We start from the raw sequence: 23,318 nt of genomic DNA, 5'->3' as shown, positions 1-23,318 counted from the left end.
CTCCAACGAGCTCCCGGCCGCTGTAAACAGTTAAATGTTTTTGTATTCTTTCAGATAAAATTCTCATCCCGATCTCACCATGAGTCTTATGCCTCAGAGTTATGAGAAAATTAAATGACCCAGTCAGACACCATATAGCTTCCAGGTCTGTCAGCCCTTCCCTTTTACAATAAGATGTCAATCCAACATCTCTCATGTTTCGAACTGAGATTGTGTGATTTTTAATATCAGCTTTGCTTGAAATGATCAGGACTTTAAAACGACATCATACTCAGTCTTGGGACGTTACAATGCACTGTTGTATTTCGATGACTACTAAAATTGAACATTTGCCACCAGACATTTAATAATATAGACCCTCAGAATGGGAGTTCTCTAATTAAATTTAATCTTAAAATCATCAATAATTTAGGCAACTGTTGGGGATACTGTTGGGTTGTCTATAACACAAATAATAATTATCATGGGCACATCACAGGAAGGACAATGGAATACCTTATACAAACTGAAAGCCCGAGGTTAATCTGGCACCAACAGGAGGGTCTTGAGAGGAAGTCTTTAAAATCCCACGTTGACGAGCAAATTGTATTGACACACTGTGACTAGAAGAGGGCCCCAGTGTGAAATGGGTAAGAACAATATGCTCTTGAGATTGTAACCTTATCTATCTGTTCATAACCACTCCTAGTAGTTTCCTCACCCCATGGTGCAACACATGCAACAACTGATAAAAATACTAGCATGCCAAGCAAGGCTGTTGTGAGAAGGTTCCTCAGTCCCACTCAGAGATATACATGTTTTTAATGCAAGCTTGCTAGAGAACGGGGGCTGAGAGGCTGAGAGGCCTGTCAGGGAAATGGAGGTTTCACTGTGACCTACCACTACTGCATATGTCTGAGTTTCAAGGCTAAAATCTTTGCTAATGACAGTATGAATGCAGACCGTTGGCCAAAATAAGCACTTTTCTTCCACTCGCCAGCAAGCTACATCAATCTCCCAACATGCAAGTCGTTTATCACAAATTGTGTCGGGGAGACCAAATTTACACCGAAAAGCAAACAAACATCTCATTAAAGAGCAAAATGGATGAGCCCGGAGCACAGGAGAGAGGAATGAAAGGAAAGTGTTGCTGTACGAGGAGCCGACAGTATGGAAATCAAGAATGGCCGCAGACACCTGGCCTCAGAGTACGGATTAAAAATAGGCACTGACCAAAGTTTGTGCTCCTTCACAAAATGGAATAGAGAAAGAGAGAGAGAGAGAAAAAGAGAGTATACAGAGACAATTATTTACAACACAAATATATATTTTTAATATATAACCGTAGTCTATGTATGTCATGTGCTGCAAAGTGCAAACTTTTGTCTATAACTATGCCAGGAAAGATTTCTACAAACTCATTCTTGTGGCACACCATAATTCATTCTCTTCATCCTCAGAGATCCATTGATATCCCACAGTATCACAGAAATAATTAAAACACAGCAGATTATAAAAAGAGCTGAAAATGAAATTAACCCAGGCATACCAATTTGCCTCAGGAGCTACCAAGGTTAAATATTGCACTAACATCCGTCTTACTCGACTGACTAAAATTACGTTTTTTGCAAATAGGCTATTTTCTTGCACTTATTTTAAGTATACGCAGTTTTTAAGTTTTGTTTTAAGCCCCTTCTGCTTGTCACACAAAATGTAATTATACTGGTTGAGATAATTATGAATCCTGCTGTTGCATAAGACTTTGAGACAGAATAGAAACCCTTAACCCTTTGTACTGAATAAGACTTTTTCTATATCCATCACAGGCCTGTGCTGCCCCTCTACAGGTTAAAACCGAGCAATCTGCAGCTCACATCAGGACCTCTAATCCAGGCCAATATGGACAATATTACAATCTGATATGCCGAATGAGTAAGAACAGATGCAAGTGAAACTCGATGCTAATACAATTACAAGCTGTTTTATGCTCATATTCACAAGGATTTGTAATTAAAGGGCTCTTTAGAATTGATCTTAAAATATTTTCCACCGTCTGGCTTGCGGTTTGGACTGAGCCCTTGAGTAATCTTTTACTTAGCCGAGACCAAACGCCGCGGACGAGACCTGCAGGAAGTCGTGGCAGACTGGGGTTTACCTCACTGCCGCCAGGGCCCGATCCCGGTTGACTGGGCTGACCTGACTGCTCTGCTTTGTTTCCTCTTCTTCCCCTTTCTAAACGAGGCTCTCTCATATCAATTCCACCCATTAATTTTTTCCTCAACAGGGAGAACCATGAGCAGATGCCACCTCAAGTCCTTAACCCTCTCTACTGCCGCTCCAGCACATTATAACGTCAGGGGTGAAACAGCTCATTTACCCCCTGACTTAGCATTAGGGGAGTTTGCAGTGTTTTCACCTCATAACGTGATAATGCGGGCAGACTCACGTTTGCGGTCACATCTGTGACTCGAGTAAGGTCAAAACACACACGTAAACTCCCCCATTGAAGACCACCACACCGTGAGGCAAATCCATGATGGCTGGCCTCGTCTGTCTGACCCATGGACTTTCAGAGGCACCTGTACTTTGACGTGAATGTAGTTTATTTACATTTGAGAGCTGACGTTTGCATATATTGAACTTGTGTAGATGCCAGAACACCAGACTATAACAGTGAGAATAATGCACGTGTTGAAGAGTAGAAGGAGTATGTGCACTCTGAAGTACTGTTAGGAAAACACAAGACAACAACTAGAACATGTGCAGTATTTCTGAATACTATTAAGTTCCATAACCAGGGTTTAAAGCATCACCACGCTTACACTTGTCCATTTGGTATAAATTCACAAGCTTTAGTTACCATCAGCCCCCTTCTGACACATATGGGGGGCCTGGAGCAAAAGAGACTGCAGTGAAGCATAAGGGAGCCACAGAAATCAAGTCACACACGGATCAAAACAGCACCGTATTATAGCCTGTATTAGGTGTATGAAATGTCTTTCAGTCATAAAGGAGCTCTGTGGCAGTTTAACGTTGACCGCAGTCAAGGGCTGAAAAGGTCAGCTGTGGGAAAATACGATCCTTAACAATATAGAAATGGGAGGGCCGAATGAGCAAAAGACTATCTTTAGCGGCAGAAACACTTCAGGCAAATGTAAAAAAAAAAAAAAAAAATCATTGTGACTCTGTGACGTTCTCTGCAAACAGGATTTGATTACAGTCAGAGATCTGCGATACGTAATTTGTCTTTCTAAGGTGGAGACAGAAATAAAGAAACCTTCTTTTGTAATAAAACAACACAAACACAAAACCGTGTGCAGCTTTTAAAAGCAAAGCGAAAGCAGGTGGGTCTGTTTGACTTCTTATCTCAGAGACTGTTGATAAAGCAACTGAATTAATCGGCCGTATTTGCACTGCAGTGGTTTGTGCACTTTTAGCGGGAGTGTACGCAGGCTCCAGCCACTTTCTGTGTACAGCTCTGAAGGAAAATTAAATCTGTGATACAGCCTGATTATTTTTTTCCAGGAATAAGGTCAACTCATAATTGTTATCACTTCAGACTTGAGGCAACCAAAATCACAGGGCCTTCACTGTTTAAAGCTTAGTCTGTTATCAATGTTTGAGTAAAAGAAGCGTATCATTTATAATAGTCATCATCATTAAATCCTTAGTCAACAGTACTGAGATTGGTGTGCTGTCAAATTGAGTTTGCCTTGATAAAAAACAAACAATCAAATAAATTAATAAAACAAAGATGTCTTTTGTCATAAGAACACATCACTGACCTTGTGCGGCTATACACACAATCACAAACCGTACATCCTAAAAAGTACATATATGAGTTCCTGATCATTACTGCCTGAGATTTTTGTTTAAAATATATATGGCCAACGTTATGTTTATTAAGTAATACATGCATATATTTTTACTAAGATACCCGTTTCTTCTGTCCATTACACATTTTTGTTGTAGTCCTTTATGAGGTCAACACAAATACAAGGTGTATGAGGCAGGCAATTTCAAAATGGCCCTAAATATATATATATAAAAATAAAAGATGCACTTTTAAACTTGCTTTTACTGAGTCTGCACTGAATGGCTGGGGGGGACTTTAAATCACAGGACACCCTGCTAGAGAAACTTCCTGCCAGTCCTGGAAAACTTTAAATGTCTTGACTCTCTTTATATCACAGATTTAAAAAGAATACATTTTCAATTCCTGTTTCTTCTTCTAGTACTGTTTGGGGCTTGGAGTGAAGGTAGACTGATAGAGAGAGAGAGAGAGAGAGAGAGAGAGAGAGAGAGAGGGGAGAGAGATTCTTTATCTTGTATTACTTCAATGAAATTCCTTTAATAATGCTTCCTCACACAGTGCATAATATTCCTTGTAAACAAATCTGACACTGCTAACAATAAAACTGAACCTAAACATTAAAAAAAAAGTAATTTTGTGGAATGACAATAAAAAAACTAAAACCGCCACCCAAATCACAATGTAACCCCCTGGAGAAAACACAGGGCCCAGCGCCACAAATCCGCTCAGCGGGACGGAGAAATGTAGTCTTCAAAAAACATTGAATTAAGGGATTAAGTCTTCTCCGAGCTCTTTGATTCGCAGGGACACCGAGGGTCACCTATTCCAGGTCACAACCACTCTCCCCCCCCCCCCCCGACTCGGATATTTTCAGTTGCCATAGTGATTGAAAAGTCCATAACATTCCAAACCAGGGAAGATGAAAGAGCGCCCCCCCACCCTGAGCTCCTGTCTGACCTGAGCAGAGTCGGGGAACGTCTCACAACTCTCTGAGTCAATTCACGTGTACAACTCACCAAAGTATGGTATCAAAATTATAGTTTTATAAATATACATACTTTCTATAGGAAATTGATAGATAGATATATAGATAGATACATCTAGATAGATAGAAAGATACACTGATCAGACATAACATTATGACCACCTGCCTAATATTGTGTAGGTCCCCCTTTTGCCGCCAAAACAGCCCTGACCCGTCGAGGCATGGACTCCACTAGACCTCTGAAGGTGTGCTGTGGTATCTGACACAAGACGTTAGCAGCAGATCCTTTAAGTCCTGTAAGTCGCGAGGTGGGGCCTCCATGGATCGGACTTGTTTGGCCAGCACATCCCACAGATGCTCGATTGGATTGAGATCTGGGGAATTTGGAGGCCAAGTCAACACCTTGAACTCGTGATTCATCAGACCAGGCCACCTTCTTCCATTGCTCCGTGGTCCAGTTCTGATGCTCACGTGCCCATTGTAGGCGCTTTCGGCAGTGGACAGGGGTCAGCATGGGCATCCTGACTGGTCTGCGGCTACGCAGCCCCATACGCAACAAACTGCGATGCACTGTGTGTTCTGACACCTTTCTATCAGAACCAGCATTCACTTTTTCAGCAATTTGAGCTACAGTACCTCGTCTGTTGGATCGGACCACGCGGGCCAGCCTTCGCTCCCCACGTGCATCAATGAGCCTTGGCCGCCCATGACCCTGTCGCCGGTTCACCGCTTTTCCTTCCTTGTACACTTTTGATAGGTACTGACCACTGCAGACCAGGAACACCCCACAAGAGCTGCAGTTTTGGAGATGTTCTGACCCAGTCGTCTAGCCATCACAATTTGGCCCTTGTCAAAGTCGCTCAGATCCTTACGCTGCCCTTTTTTCCTGCTTCTAACACATCAACTTTGAGGACAAAATGTTCACTTGCTGCCTAATATATCCCACCCACTGACAGGTGCCATGATAACGAGATTATCAGTGTTATTCACTTCACCTGCCAGTGATCATAATGATATGACTGATCGGTGTATATATAGTTTAAAACATATTGTTAATACCTAAAGTTATTTATCCTGTATATATAATTATATATATATATATATATATATATATATATATATATATATATATATATATATATAAATAAATTTCCATGCAATCTGAGTATTATTTTTATTAATCCACAGAATGTTTTCATACTAGTCTTATAGCCTGAGAGTACTTTAAACAATAGGAATTGTAACTTAAATTCTGAAACAATCAAAGGCATTTCGTCTTTATATTTCCATCATTTTAACTTGAGTGCTTTTTAATTAGCTGAAATGTACACCCAAAGATAAACAGGATCATTTAACCGATTTGCTTTCTGTACCTAGATACGAGCTTTGTAGTTTCATGTAAAATATTGTGCTTATATTGCAGTGTGTTTGTTCTAATTAGGAAAAATTAAAAACAAAATCTTAGGTTTCACTATTCATGTGATTACTGGCAGTGGATGAAAAAATGGCTGCAGCAACAAATGTCTTCACTCCCAATATGAGCATTATAACGTGCATTTTCCATTCAGAAATTAAAACAAACAAAGAGGGAAAAAAATGGCTCGACTCGAAATGAAATATTTTACACAATGATTTAACACTGTTTGGACAACGTCTCCTTTCATATGGAAAACATAAATTCAATATTTGTAATAAAGGAAAAGGATATTGCATACGAAATAGAAACCAAGACTGGAAAAGACAAGCGATCCTTCAATAAGACTTCAATTTGCACAAAATGATGAGGTTGATGAGGACAATAATAGGGTTAAATACATGTATATATGTATGTATCTATAATTTCCCCTTTCCCAATTCTTCAGTAATGTGTTAAACCACTAATCCCCCCAAAAAATGAATTTAAATTGCCCCAGTCTTATTACAAACACCGAAAGGAATTATGAAATGTGACATTACTTCCAAATGAGAGTCTACATGCCTCCTATCAGGGAAAATTAATTAAGCTGTGCCGGGAAATTACTTACTGTGTGGGTTTTGGCAGGTTACTTGTTTTCTGTCTCGCCAATCTGTAAAACACAACCCTACGGACTTGCAAAGTTATTTTCACAGAAAAGTGTTAAGCAAAGAAGAAGAAAAAATCTAAGGACCCTCAAAAATCTATATTTCTTACCCTTTGTTGGTTGTTTGTTGTGTTTAATAAATTAGACCGAAAATATAATATGCTTCAATTCATTTTAGTCTAATGCTAGATATATTATATGGGCCCCTATGGGAAAATATTAGTAAAACCCATAAAATAAATAATGAGGAAAAATCTACTTAAAGTACATTAAAGAGTTTGTTTTATATTATTATTTCATGACTTGTTGCCTTATAATTTAATAACAAACATCAATCTCATCACTTTCAATTTGAAAATGTGTCATTAAGTTGGCTATACATCATATCCTATAAAACTGGTTACTTCTCAAGGCTCTATTTATTGAATACAACATTCAAGGCACATACAGTTATTGAAATCATTCACAGCTTTAATTTGAAACAATGTTATTTAGTTTAATAAATATTGTTCTTTAAACTATACTCATGTATAAATTATATATGTTTAGAGTTTGCTGAACATTGATTCAGTCCAGGGAATAAAGTGTCCATCTGACTGAAACTACTTAAGATGGGCTGTGCAAAGTTTTGACAGTCACGTCTCAGATGCTAAAAGTCTTAATGAAAACAGTACCAAACGTTCATAATTATTTATTTTTCACGAGTAAAATAAAATAATTAATCTTCTGTTTTTGTAGCTCAATTAAATCCCTTTGTCTTGTAATTCAGTTGCACAGTGAATAAATCAGGAAACATTTTCACTCAGTTAATTGCTTTGATGTAACCTTCACCTTCAATACAGTTTAATTTCATTTGTTAAATGCAGATAAGTGTTTTTCCAGATACAATTCTTACTGAGCACTAAGCGTCCTACGTCTAACCGTGCCCCAGAAAAAGAGTTCTGGGGAACTTTTGTTATTGTTCAAAATATTCTTAGATTATGAATACGAATCTTCATACAAAGAAGCATGCTGAGTGATTGTCAAACATTTCATATTTTTATACTTCAGCTCTTCAGACTGTTTTAGACTTCAGAAACCTCACGGAATAAGTTTTTCAAATTATTCAAAGAATGAAATTTAGGAAGATGGAAAATGCTTGTAAATGGTTCGTACTTATATGAGTTTGTGTAAAAAATGTACTTGCTTTTGCTTCATTTTCTCTCCTTTCGATATTTTAAAACTGATTAGTTACATATTTATCCTCAGCGCATTCATAATGGTTCTGAAATGGGCTTCATCCATTACTGGTTTATAGTATACACACACAAAAACAATCAAGGTATGTTGACTTATTATGTATGAAGATTAACGTAAACTCCTTACATTTGTTAAACCCGCTTAGTCAAAGTAAAAATCCACTCGCTTTCTAAATTCATTAAACAAGTTGCTCAGACACAGATGCATCCTTCAAAACTGACTTTTATAATTCAGATTTTTGAATCCTGTGATCTTAAAAACATTTGTTTTGCATCTGTTTTCAAGCTAAATGTAATATTCCCATTGCCACCTCCATAAAGCAAAGTCAGTGACTGACTGAAAACAATCAGACAGAGGTTTAAATTCAAGTAGAGGAAAATCAAACGCACCGGTATCACTAATGATCATTAAAATCACATTGGTTGACTCCCGCACCTCACTTCAGCACCTCTTATTTAACGGGTCAGACCCTGTCAGCTGGAACTTGATCTGATTCTTATTTATGGCACATTGTACCTGAGGCATTATAGTGGTTTGAAACTGTACAGACCGACTGGAATTCACATCGGTGCTCCGTATAAAAAAGATGCACCCAGTAGATAAACCATAATAAAGTGTCCTACAAATGACACTTTGCAGTTTTGTTTATATAAAAGTGAAAATATGAAGGTGTTACTATGAGTTTTGTTACTCTCTGTCGAGAAAACATTCCCTCAAGTCCAGTCACTACATCACATTTTTATTTGATTTCACATCTGACGCAACAGTTAATAAACTAATAGAGGTAAAAACATGTCCAGATGAAATATGCATGCCACACTTTTGCTTATTTTACTTCTGGCAATGGTTTGAAACATGGAAATTCACACCACTGCAATACTAACAAGTTCAAAAGGGAGATATCTGTCTAAAAATGTCATTATTTGGCATAATACTTCAAACCTGTTCCCAGAAGGTTCATAAAATAGATTCACTCGATCAGTAAGTTATTAAGGTCCAACTGCCTTAGGACTTTGGAGCTATATTTAAGACAAACATTATTTATTTATTTAATTTTCCTTTTGCAATAACATTGGCAAACAATGTCCCCTAGTGGGGCCACATCCAATTCAGCTTTTAATACAGTGTTTCACGCTGGGAAATGTGTATAATTGTATGGCATACTACACAATTGTGGATGCTAGGGAGCATGTCTGAATGCCTTTTTTCTTTTTTTTTTATCAGCTGAATTCCTAGCGCAGAATCCCATGTCTGCAGGGCTTTCCCATCTAGCTTGACAGGCGGTAGAAGTCAAGCTCTTTATCCATTCGCAGGAGTTGAGAAGAACAAAGTCGCTGCAGCAGGGCTCCTGGACTCTGCAGCTTCGCGTGGCTTCTGTGGATCATGCAGACAAACGAGCTCTCCCCCTTTGAAGTGAGACCATCGAGTGATAACTTCACGTTCCCCGCGGGCGCCTTCACACGGGGCTGCGGGACGCTGGGAAGTGTGATCGTGAAACTAAAACATACGTGCTGACATTCAGATACTGAGAGTTGACGGTGACACACGGGGCCCCGATAAGCCCTATCTATATACGCCATCTGCCCGGGAACAAAATCCGTAAAGGTTAACGGTGTAAAAAGAAACAGAGTGACATTTGTATGTTGGCTTGCTTCGGATGGCCTGTTGCTGTGATGCTGTCATGGCTGTTATTGACATGCACGTTGGTGATCCATTAGAGGTGTCAACCCAAACATGATTAGGAATACAATCTTAAAACAACCTGAGCTCACGTGTCACTTCTAATTAGCTAAACTAGGATTAATTTATATTGATGAAGTGAAAGAGCAGATGAATGATCTGGGGGCAGACTATTCACAGAGAAAAGGCTCAAAATAATTGAATGCATATTAACCAAAGCAGCACCGCTGTGATGTGGGGAGTGTGGCTCTACATGACAATCAATATTGTCCAGTGGCACTGGATGGCATTTTAAAAACGGTTTTACTCAGCGTTGCAACCTTCCACCTTTTCCTCGACTCGGGTGTCGAAGATCAACACGAGACATGAGTTTTCCAGAGATAAAGTAAATTAATGTATTGAACGTAACACCAGAAGACAAGCAAAAAAAATCTAATTAGGATAGGAATTTAAATCTTAATAGATGTAATTTGAGAGGAAACACTGATGCATAACATAGAACATCATTTAACTTTTCTTTCAAATATATGTATAGCAAGAGAGAGACAGAGAGAGAGAGAGAGAGATGGGGGGGTACACAAACATCATTTTTACAATCTCAAATTAAAAGAGTTTCAGTTTCATTTTTAAGGAACATTAAATTAGTAAAACTTCTGAGTATTCAGATATATTGAATGACCCTGCCTTTGCTGACTTGTATTGTCAGTTAGAAGCCCCACTGTCATCTCTATCTGAGGTACGTTTAGCCTTAATTTCCTAATGAATAAACATTATAATTTATTCTGACCTCAGATAGCGAAGGTCAAGCCCTGCAAACAAAAGTACAATCTTTAAATGCGCTGTCGTGGTATGTTAGCTTGCTTGCTTTATTTATGTATTCATGTATTCATTAAATGACATGCATAATGACTTGAAACAGTATGGTAACAACACTAAAGGGTAGAGAACAATGCTTGCAGTTTTGTGTTTTATGCCCGATCTCTAAACATGACACCTCAGCCGGTGCCTGCATCACATATTTCCATTGTATACCCTTTACCCCAGTATTAAAGAAGTGTCAATAAACACATTTCCCAATACCGCTCTGCTGGACATGGACAATGTGTGGCTGTAATCCCAATAAGAGGACTGAAATATCAATACATGGAACAACAATTATAACAGTCACTTTCTACTTAATTCAGATTTCATGTCTCACTTTTGTAGAGATAAAAATAAGATTAGTAATCTATGTATTAATAAAAGATTGTTGAAAAATGTTGCATTTCTTTTTGAACAATTGCTAAAAGCCGTGTAACTAGATATCAAAGACTTTAGTATTCTTGGCAGCTTGCTTATCCCAGGTTGTTGTCCCCACAAACAGCAAAGGTGATTCTAATTTAGACTTATACGGGTAGTCCAAGCGCCTATAAATACTGTATGGTGCACTTGTGACAGCTTCCTTAATGTTGCAAAGAGGGATAAGTGTTTCCAGATCCCATATAACACTTTCTATGATCAAAGCACTCGAATCAAAATAATAATTTGGTCACCTGCGCACTGGGCTGTAAAATTGCTTTTCTCTGGTACAAACGGCCTGCAGGACCCCGACCCCAGAGTCTGCAGGTTAATAACGGAGGAGCCCGAAGTCCCTCGCTCGGGGCCACGGTCATCTGTGATTCTCTCTGATCCCACCTCTGTCTCCGTGGGCGAGTGCAGTGGGGGGGAGATGATTGTTTAAATAAATTAAAAAGCAAGGAGGTAGATAGCTTTGAAGGAGCGATGTTTCACACACGTCCAGGTCTCCTTTTTAAAACCTGCAGACCCAATAGGACATGGCAAACAGCCCAAACTAAAGTGTAAAATGAAGCAGAGTGTGTTGTGTACCATGTGGTCTCTGCAGGTGGATACAGATAAGGTAGAGACTTACTAAACTGACCTACATAAAGGGAAGTATATGCAGTTAAATGTACTCCAAGCCCTTAGTGTTACATTAAAAAAAAAAAAACATGTCATCAAGTTTTTTAACTTTCATGGTGAATCAATATGAAGACAAAAAGGAACAGACTCTGGCACCAATGAATGCTCCTCAACCTTGCAGACGCTTATAAAACACAGACATCTCTGATTATTGATCCCCATAAACACAAAAGCATTAATGTGTGTCAGTATTCAAGTCTCAGAAGTATGAAGTCTGAGTTTTTTGTCGTACTATCTGTATTATCAGGTGGTAAAAGCCCTGACATCCAGTCATGTACATCTCAGACACAAACGGGAGAATCTGTAGATCCCAATTGCATTGCTGATTCTGGCATAGATTAGCATAGCCTGTAAAGAACTGCTGTGATCACTAATACAGGCTATACTAATTAAAGCCAGAATCATCAATTCAGTCTTCAGAATACTTTCCAATGGCAGTTCCCCTTGATTAAAAGCACTGCGGATTAAAACCTTCGTTAACACATCACTGCAGATCAAAGAGTTGTCAAGTGTGACCAGGAGAGAGAAAGATAAAAAAACAGTCCTTCCAGTATAAACACTTGAAAATCAGGACACATAGAAACAGGTTTCACAAAAGAAACAACTTGTTATGACAACGTATTTCAGTCAAAATGGCATTTTACTATAATAGGTGGTCACAAATACATGCATAACAAGGCAACAGTATATTAAAGACATTGCATCAGCATGTGTTTTAATGGGGAAAAAACCCTACTTGTCATGTTGCATATTTTCTGGTTTTCCTTACAATGACGCACCATGCAGCGTTAAGCAAATACTTCTCTGTTGTTTCCTTATTTATTTGTGTCGTACACAAGCCTGCAACATGTGGTACGGTGTCTTCCCTTCAGAGGCCTGTCCAGAATGTTCTGTACTCCGGCTGCGGACGCCCTTATCTCAGCTCGGTGTTTGCCGGCGAAGTATGCCGTGTACAGTACATTCTCCTTTCTCTGTCCCTGCCTTTGTCTCGCCTTTGAAAGAAAACCATGAAAGTGATCTGTACCGTCCTGGCAGTGTTGGCCTGGACCTCTGCCCATAGTGGGGTTGCAACTTTCTTGTAAAACAATAAAAACATGAAATAAATATAAAATATAGAAATAAAATGTTTTCCGTTTCATTCTTTCACCCCTGAGCTTCAATACAGGAGTCGTGGCATTGCTTATTGTAGTAACGCGAGGATATCATCCCTTGTTGTTGTTTTTTTGTATCACGTTGAATAACACTGTATTTTATTTGCCCAGATTTGTAGTTTCATTCATCTAGGTTTTATCAGCAAAGTAGGGTCTCCCACAGTACTTCTCAATCTGTACTTGGCAATACTGCCTAAGAATAACAGTGCAGATTCATTTCATTACCCACACAATCATGGACATCCATTGCGTGTTCATATCACAGCATATAAACAGTGTATAGCATTGCATCATATATATGTGTCTGATTTAAACAAGTTTTCTAGTCTTGGATGAAACATTGATATGATAATGCCGTGTTATGAATAGCTAATCATATTCAAACTGATCATTTACCACAGGATCACAAGTTTGCATCTTTTGCTATGTTTCAAAATGCTCTTTCCCACAGCGGTGTTGAGAGTCCTATAGCTGGCATTGCGCAGCGTGACAATACACACAAATACCCAAACAAGACTCTGGGTTATAATAAGATCCCACAAATCCAGACCAAAAACAGTAAATTCACGACGCGTTCGGTCCAGGAAAGCATTGCCAGTTCTGGAGGAGGACTAACAAGCAGAAAATTAATGGATGAAATTCAAAATCATTTCTGCTGACAAGCCAAAAGTTAACAAGCACTTCATTTATGCGGTACATCTACCAGTCAGACTCAGAAAAAGAAAACCATGGCACAGATTGCCAAGCCTGGGAGACACGGCGCTTCCACAGTACAATGAGTCACTGGTTCATTTTTATCCATATTCCCCGAAAGACACTGGTTTTACACGCTGTCATCCTTTTACGTCCATCTCTGCTATTATTACAGCCTAGTCTTGAACCTTTCAGTGAATCTAATGCTCAGAAAGTATAGCTGATTCATCGTGAGCGATATAAAAATAGCCCACTTATTTTGGTAGCCGTAGACATTTTTAAAATCATTATTTATATGATTCAGCACGATTTCAAGGACTCATATACTGAGCAACCATTATAAAAAGCGTTATTTATTCAAATGGGGGAGATCAATAAATCAATCGCTATTATTTGCATTCCAGATTGAAAGTATTTCAGAAGCCTCATACATCTTCATGTAAATGGTAATTAAATCAATCGTTTTCAGAAACAAATACAGATATGGAGCGGTTTCTCTCGGATGACTTTCAACAGAAACAAAATGTGTCAGATTTAATATACAATGTTTAGCTTCGGAGTGAGATTCAAAATACATGCAGCTTTCGGAAAATGGGTTTTGTTGCAGGATGTGGGGGTGGGCAGGTAAAAGAGTACACAGAAATGTAGAGGTTAATAAAACTGAGGGTTACATCTGAACTTGTATGTGAGAGCTAAAGGAGAAACTGTAATCACTGCTAATCCCATATCTCCAGCAATGCCAGATAAGGGAATCAGCACATTGGGTTCTCTCTCTCTGTGCCAGTGAATATAGCCTGGCTACTTTATGTTTGATCTTTAATTCTAAATCCGGCCTTAAGGTTGTTACAATATGAACCATGCCAGTCAGATGCAATAGACACTAACAAAAGCATAGCTGTATCTATCTATATGTATCTCTATTTATATTCAGATTTGTGTTATTTTGTTTTCATAGAAACCTTGCTTAGTGATATGAAATTTGACATTAATTAAATTCTAATAAGCACTGGGAAAACGTTACCCTCTAAGTAATATAAACGGGAATAAATAGGTTGCAAAAATTAGTGGAGCCAGTGGAAATTAAACTTAATGAAGGTTAAACTTCTTCATTTCCTGAACTGACAATAGGAATTTCATAATACTGTATTTGTTTCTTTGAACAAAAGCACCAATGAAAGACAATAACTGTAATCCTGTTCACCTGTTCACTGAACTGTTTTTGGGATACTGTTCAAACTCTCAAAGAGCCAGATTCATTTTCTATTTTAAGCTTCAGTGCAGTATGTTTCAGTATTCATAATTAAGAACATAGTTTACAATGTATGAAATGCTGGCCACGGTTTTGAAGGGTACAAGCCACAGGCACAAGGGTACAAGTCTGTCATTTGTGACTTCTGTGCAGATCGAAGTTTTGATTTGGTCTCGCCCTCAGCTGCTCGGTTTGCTGAAAAGCAGGAGCAAAATGGCTGATAGATTACAGGAAATCCAGGGCACTTGGAAGAATCATCCAGTGAATCTGATTGGTGTGTAACGCTCGACAAAGGAACCTGACTTAATGACTGAATATTGACCCACATGTATTACATGACAGAGTCTTTTAAATGTTTAATATGGCGCAGTGTGTCCTAATGGTGTGGCATATCAGACACCTGGGACAGTCTAATTCCCATTTAAATGCTAATGTTGTCTTATAGTAAGACAGAGAAAAGACAGTATTGCTGGAAGAAGCTCGACTGGCTCCTACAGATCGGCAGGCGTCTCCCATCAACCTTTCAACCTAAATTCATTTTCAGCTTCCTCTATGATTTTCTCTGGGATAAAGGTGTTTTCAGTTATCCTCGATAGTCCCCCTCCGAAATGATTAGAGATATTCAAATACAAAACCATACAGTCTGAAACCCAATACAGTTAATTTCAAATAGATGTGCTTCTACTGCTTTGCCTCATTCACAAACTTTCTTTGAAAAAAACCAGTTTTGACTTTACCCCCTTCACAGCCAAATAAATAAACAACATTAATGTTATTCACAGGAACAACAAGCCAGAATGTAGCCTAGTGGAGCCTTTTTTAATACAGTTTAGTTAATGTATTCAGTATTGAGGAAGGTAGACAACTCATTAATTCATAATTAATGAGTAAGAGTGGAGAGTGCTTTTATGTAATAAGTATTGACATCCTTTCTGTGAAGGACAGGGTTGAACCGGCTCATTGAGACACCACACAACGGGGGACGACATAAGCTAGAAGTGGGTAAAGTAGCAAACCCCATCTACCCACAAACAGGCAAAACGCTGCAGTGGAAAACATTTTGATTGAAAGAAACTTTAAAAGGAGAAGAAGGAAAGTACAGGACATTCCTGTGCTCAAAGTGTCTCCTGCTACACTCCAGTAGGCCTGTGATCAATGCTGCATCTTTGAACTAAATAAAATAAACCCACACGCGCCTTTTCACAGGAAGGCAACCTCAGGTAATCCAAATATCCCTGAAAGAGGAAAACACAGCGGCCTCTGAACCCCAAACCTCACAATTTCCTGTGCTGTTATACCTGCTCTAGCAGTTTTAAGCCCTACCTGCGCTTGAGGAGATTTACAGTGATTTCCATAAAAGCCACAACTGCAGATTGTTGATTGTATCTACGTTGGACACTAGTTTTGTTTTCTTCCACAATAGCGTTTATATTTACCTATATATAGGGTTTCCTTGCTTTGTTAAAACCTGGGAACATCTCTGTGTTGATTCAAAGGCCTTTTGACATTAATTGTTAACCCAGTATAAATACCCAAGGCACAGGATGAGTTGGCTGGCAGACTTAAGCACAAACAATATTAGTTGTGGAACTAGCTGTTTAATAAATGGCTGTCAAGGCCGAGACATCTCCTTGGATCTTCACATTCCTCTGGCTCTGCTAACATGGTGTGTGTGTAATGACCTTGTACATTCAAAACTTGTCCTCAAATAACAACAATCACTTTTTTGTCATGCGAGAAGAAATATTTGGGTAACAACTTTAATTCAGTCTGTGTGAAAATGTGTTTTCTTTCCTTAGTATTCGATTTTCACAGTTCCGCTCTCTCCTTGGAATACAAACACGAACCATTGCATGCTGGGTTTTTCATTCTTTTTTTCATTATTAGGATGAAGGTTTATAGCATGACAAACAGGTCGAGTCTGCTTCGACAGCGAGAGTCACAAGCTCAGACTGAACTGCAGAAACATCCATTGATATTCTCATATTTGCGCATGTGAAGAAATTAAACGGTTAGCATTAAACACTGCTGGAGAAATAAATCCACAGGAAAGCATGAACAACACTCAGATGCTCAAGATTTAGGGTTTAGGGTCGTGGTTTACCTTCAGGTCTAGTCAGAAATAAACATAATTTAGTTCATAATTAAAAAATATATTTATTGCATTCTGACCCCACTCGAGGTAAAACACATTAATATAAGACCCAGAAGCCCACAAAGCCCAGAAACCGGAATCTCCCATCTCTGTAGAGACGCTGGAGAGGCAGGAGGACAGACACAGGCTAATGGGGTGTCGGGTTAATGGGCCTTGAAATAAGATACATGACTTTCCAGCCTGGGAGACTGCTCTTAAAGGTCCACTGGTCCTTAAAGGGAATGCAAAGCTGTTTAAGAGCGAGACTCTCATCGTACCACTGTCACACTGCGGACGTACACGTCCAACATCGACAAACTGATGAAGCCCAGTCCCGGGCAGAGCTGCTGTGCCCCCCGAGAGAAGAGCATCACGTTCACCGCCAAGCAGCAAACAGGCATGAAGAAGTGGTGATAAAACTCCTGAAGAGTAGACCACCTGCATCAGAAATAAAACTATTTTGTTGTTTGTTAAAGAGGCTGCACATTCTTTTGATATGCCATGATTTTTCTGTGCTAATAAATTGTACAAAACTAGGGTCACTCATAGAAGAAAACTGAAAATCCACAACAGACAGACCATTTCTTAATTTTGTGATGACTGATCAAGGCCTACATTCATGTGTATGCGCTCAAATTAGTACCATAAGTATTGCATTAAAAAATATATATATATCGCATTCAAAAAAAAAAATATTGTAAACAAAAACAAAAATTGAGAAAAAATTGATAAAAAAAACTTGAGAAAAAATTGACAGCCCACCCTGATCACTGATTGGGTCAGGAAGAACCGTCACTCAAACCTGCTGGACCAATGGAGACCCAAGATCCACACCTCCCTGTAAATCCCGCCCTCACGACAAAACAGTGCCAAAACTCGTAAACAAAAATAAATAAATCGAAAGCAAAGAAACTGGCGGTGAAAGCAAAAATTGCAGCATCGCAAGCAAAGACAGGGACTGCAGGCGAGTTTTGCTATCGTTTTTTTTTTTTTTCAATTCTAAAAATTTTGCATTCGATTTTTTTATTTTTGATCTCAACATAAATTTTTTCTCAATTTTTTTTTTTTGTTTACAATGAAAAAAAAAATTGAATGCGATTTTTTTTTTTTGAATGCGATACTTATGGTGCTAATTTGAGCCCATACATGTGATTCCAATATTAAAAATGCAAGACTTCAAGTGGTCTTCTCACATCAATAATGTCAGACATCACACATTTTTAACCATAAGGATTTTCACATCAAACTAATCCATCAATAACTTGAGACACTGGCTCTCAGAAACCGTTTCGCATCTCACTTTTCATATTTTTAAACAGGATGAAATGACAAAGTACTCCACTGCGGTATTGACTTTTCAGGGGAAGAAAAAACACTTCTTCCTCGTCCTTCCCTTTGGATCCGTTTGGTTTCAGTTCATTTAACCATCGTCTCTTCGTCCAGAAAGATTAATTCAAGACTGAACTCTGCCTGGATGAACTAGGAATTTATAGACACAGACATACTGTAGCTCTAAGGCTTAAAACACATCATTTAAACAAGTCTAATTCCTGTCTTTCCTATCCCATTGCTTTTCAGTTTGCCCAGAAGTACACTGGCACAGGAACAACACAACCACTGAAGTATCGAGATATAAGCGAACCCGATGGGATTCCTTTCACATTAATTACAGACCCCTCTAAATGCCGTCAGTTTGAGTGATATGTATGACATTTGCATAATCTAAACAACATATGAGTCTGCAAACAAAAAGAAAAACATACGAGTCTACCATTGTTTCTATGAAAAGAAACGCACACAAAAACCTGTGAAGAACAGCTGTGTGTGAGAGCCAGGAGAGGACATGCAGAAGCCTGCCCATATCTCGCCACCGCAGCCTGATTGAACCTGATATAACAATCTGTTCTTCCCGACACTTCGCTGGAGCTCCATTTGCTGGCATCTGCTCAGTCGCCAGTACAGCAGCCCAGTAAGAGAGACATGTGGAAATGGCGTGCTACTATTCAGTCTTGGATCCCGCTGTCTGGTCACCTTGAACTTCACTGCCCTCAATTTACCTACAGCTGGACATGACATCTCCCTCAGACTCAGCCTTAATTCATCTCCTACGAAGGCCTATAAAACAGAAGGCCCAGATGCATCCAAATAAAAACACAACACAAAACAACCCAATCAGCAGGGCTAATTGAAGTCAAGTTATTAAGAAACGTGCCGCTCTGCTGCTGATGGAAACGGGGCTGAACGGGGTGACCCCTGTTGGATGAAGGCAGGCTGGGTTGGCACTTTTCATTTTTAAAAGGCACCAGCACTGTTGCGAGGCATATGAAACACTGTCAAGTCTGGAGTCTGGACTGAGGACGGAGAACTTCCAAGCGGCTGTGTCTGAGCACGCTTCATGCCTTCTCTCCGTGGTCAGGCTTGTGGCGTCCGGGGAGGGAAGCTGCTTCTTCTGGGATGTCTATCACTGAAAAATGAAACCCTCTGCCAGGGCTGAAGAAGTGGCTTTCAAACATATCCAACTGGGTATTCAAATAAATAGGCCTACACTATTTGCAGAAACTGAAATTACTTAAAAAGGATATTCTGAATAATTATAAACCAAGAACTGAAACGGAGAACACAATAGCATTTGTGCTGTAGTGTTCAGACCAAAATCATGTTTAAAACCGAACCTAAACTATGATATACATCACTGTAATCATACATATATATGCTATACACCCTCAGTGGTTTGATATGTATACTTTAAAACCAGATAATTGATTTAGAGCATTCTGGTAAATCTATTTTAGAAAAGAGCAGAATTCAATCTTGCTACTATATCTGATATAGCCTCTGATTCACACAAAAAAAAAAAAACTTAGTTCTAGCATAGGACAGTACAGCAGTCCAATTTACAGATCCCATACAAAAACGAAATTGCGAACTTCAATTAGATTATGTCAAGCAATCCCGGCGGAACAATATATTCAGGCAGACATTTCCATTTGAATGTTGCATCCAGGTGACTCGGGGGAGATATTTTAGTACATTAATTTGCGTTTCTTTTTTTTTTTTTTGTTTAAAAGAAAGAATACCAAGGATCAAAACATATCTATCATCCATCTGTCCTTGCGAATATAAGGCAAATATATATAATAAACCAAGCCTAATACCTACCTACAGATAAAACAAACACTTAAAAATCCAGTCCTGTATGGTTTCTTTCTTGTTGCTTTATTTTGAATGCATTTTTCTCCTAAAAAAGTCCATTATTTCAACAAAGTCATTTGTAATCACATCAAGACAGATTCTTTTGTCAGTATAACCACTTAGTATATGCTCCATGTCACGATGTTGAATATTTATTAAATTGTCTCATGCAGAGCACAAGGACATGATCCAGATGTCCAAACATGACAATTATTCGGCTTTAAAGTCTGGCTCTCTTTAAAGGCCTCGCTCTAACTGCCACACTTGTTGCTTGAATTTGTTACTCTAAATCAAAGTTTGTGGGGAGGAAGATACAGACCAGATTTGTATTGTTATTGCATCCTAAATGTTGGACGTATTTATTTATGTGCTTATGGAAAATACCCAGTATGGTTTTCAATGAGAATGGGCACGAGAAATATTTTAAATATGGGACTATTTTTTTTAATATCATTTTATCTATTACATCTTGGGAAGAGTACAAATGTGTGTTTCCTGATTTTATTGTGTATGTAGATTAACAAAGATAAGGACAATGAGTGAGAATCTGGAACACAACAAATTATTGTATACCTGCTGTTGTTCACCAGTCTAATAAGGCAAGTGCTAATATTAAATGTCTTTGCAGGTATCTAGCATCTAATTACGAAGGCCAAAATAATACATATTCACTTCTGGATGCAATTAGAGGCCATACGATACTCTCAACTCTCAACTCTCAAACCCCAAAGTAGCACAAGGGCAATCACTTTCTAAAGCACTTCAGTCTCATAATCCTGAATAAATGAAAATGGTATTTTATGTTCTCAAAGTCATGGATTTCAAAGCAAGAATCAGAAAAATTAAGGTAGACCTTTTGGAAATCACCAGCTGCAACTGTTTTATGTTCATGTATGTCAGAATCTAGTTATTTATTTATATATTAACGGCTGAGGAGCAGTGAACATAAATCTTTGCAGCAGTGCACTGGATAAAGATAATGTCAGAAACTAACTCTTAAGCCGTGATTGATTAATCGGGTCTGTTCGCTGACCAAAAAAAGTTCAGGTGAGGTTTTCACAAGTTATTCCGTTGAGTTCCGTACAATTTCTTTTCTGCGGTTCACCGTGTTTCTCTGCCATTAATTATGAAGAGTCTGAAGTTGCGGTGCGTAGTCAGCAATATATCCCAGCTTGATCTTTCAAAGAAGCAAACTCTTCACAATTTTGTCCTCTCATGAAAAACATGCCAGTACGTGTTAATCTAAATGAAGCATTCAAGAATAGTCTTTCGACAGAAGGGTGTTCTTATTCCAGACAGATCCCCACCAAGTTTGTCATGACACGTTTCTTAAAAGAGAAAATACAGAAATAAAGACAGAACTAAGAACACAATTCTCCATTTATTGAAATCACTTCCTGACAGAATTAAACGAAGACCAATGTGCTGTTCAGTATGTGTGCCTTACTATATCACACAATTAGCTTCCCTGCTTGAATTAAACGTCAAGATGTTATGTTAAATAGGTGTTTGCGAGCCCAAAAAGGTTAGGAAAGGCTGCTTTAGATTACAATAAAACTCGTCAATGATAAATTAATGAAATGTATTTTATATTGGTCATCATTTTTGCTCTGCTGAATTAACGCACGCTCACTTGATTGGCTAAGATTATCTACTATAGCAGATAACATATTGACAGTGATATAGTGTGTGGAAATTTCCGCACACTAGTAGGAAAGAAGAGCTCATTTGCTTCACAGATACCGGGCAATTCTAGCTTTTGTAAACGGTTATTCACTCATCCACGAACGACAATAAATCTAACTTTAAATACGTTCAAATGTATTTCTAGGCTTTGGGGGTTTATAATTTAAAATGTACAGCGCTCTGCCAGTATTGCAATTGAACTTCTGAAAGCTAGTTTCACAACTGTTCAGAGAAACAATATCTTACATTAAACAAATACACTCTCTCCCCCCCGGCCAGATCAATAAAACAATAACTGGGCGAGAGAGGAAAAAAAACAGCTCGCGAAAAATAATGGACTTTAAAAATGACTGTTTTTGATACGGTAACTTCTGCGCTTCGAAAAAACAAATGGAGAAAAGGAGCCAGCCTGGAAAAAAAAGGTTTGAGTGGCACAATCTGAAGCTCAGATCAAGAACTCATCTCAGGTGTGGTAACTGATGGCATCTGCTGATCAACACATCAGCATTATCCCACAGTTTATCCATCACATACAAAAAGGCTTTAAGATGAGACTTTTATCAGTGCATTGAGTATCAAAAATAATTATGACATTAAAACCCAAGGCATCTCCTTTCAGACAGAATTTCAAAACCCTTGGATGAGAACGAAATGTTTTCGTCTGTGTGCTCTCTTTCATTTCTCTTTTCACCGTGTTCACTTAATCATTGAACCTCGACGGATCTGTTGAATGGGTGGTTGGGTTTGGAGAAACACTGGGCTATGTGGGTTTAGAAAAGACAGGTTTATAAACTCAGAGGTAAAAGACCTGAGGGAAGAAACGGCTGTATTGTGAGAGCTCAAGCTATCCCACATTATCCTCTCTCCCTCTCCCTCTCTCTCCCTCTCTCTCTCTCACTCCCGAGGCAAGAGTAGGGAGTGAAATACTGGCTGCCGGTCTTTAAGTCCAGCTCCCACTGGTTGCTGAAGCAGGGATGCTCATGACATTATAATTGGCAGGGATCCACAACACAAATCTGAAAGTGCTGATCGCCTCCAGTCCTCCAATCGCTGGAGGACTATCACTGGTTCTTTGCACGGTGTTTTGAACAGGAAGAAGCTGGTCTGTAGAAGACACCCCTTCCCCAACTCCCCAACGCCAGAAAATAAAAGGACACCAATCTCATCCCTGTCACATAAACCAGCTCTGTTCCTACCTGCTTCTTACACACCTAGAAGTAAGCTCTTCCACATTATTGTACGCTGTATGGATCATTGAACCCACTGATTGTTTGCAAAGTGAGTGGTCTGATTCAATATAATACTGGAAATCGGAGATTGAAATACCATGGTCAGCTGGTTCTTTCCTCTTGAGACAAGAAAACTGCAGCCTGTAGCTCAATCCAGGATGACAGACGATAAAAATCACTCACCGCCGTCACAGCCTTCAAATCAATATCCCTGTTTCACCTCCAGCACAGGATTGGATAAGGTTTTAGGTACATTCTCATATTGTAA

At 38.8% G+C, this 23,318-nt stretch overlaps 1 protein-coding gene across 1 annotated transcript in view; it reads right to left on the bottom strand.

Annotated features, from left to right (window-relative positions):
• The window catches only part of chrm3b (cholinergic receptor, muscarinic 3b), a 99,353-nt gene that overhangs the window by 39,953 nt on the left and 36,082 nt on the right, over window positions 1-23,318 (bottom strand). The window lies entirely within an intron of this gene.

Source organism: Amia ocellicauda, chromosome 23 (genome assembly GCF_036373705.1).
Source record: "Amia ocellicauda isolate fAmiCal2 chromosome 23, fAmiCal2.hap1, whole genome shotgun sequence".
Taxonomy (NCBI): domain Eukaryota; kingdom Metazoa; phylum Chordata; class Actinopteri; order Amiiformes; family Amiidae; genus Amia; species Amia ocellicauda.
Note: the sequence above shows the minus strand (reverse complement) of the source record. Positions and strands in the feature narration are given on the sequence as shown.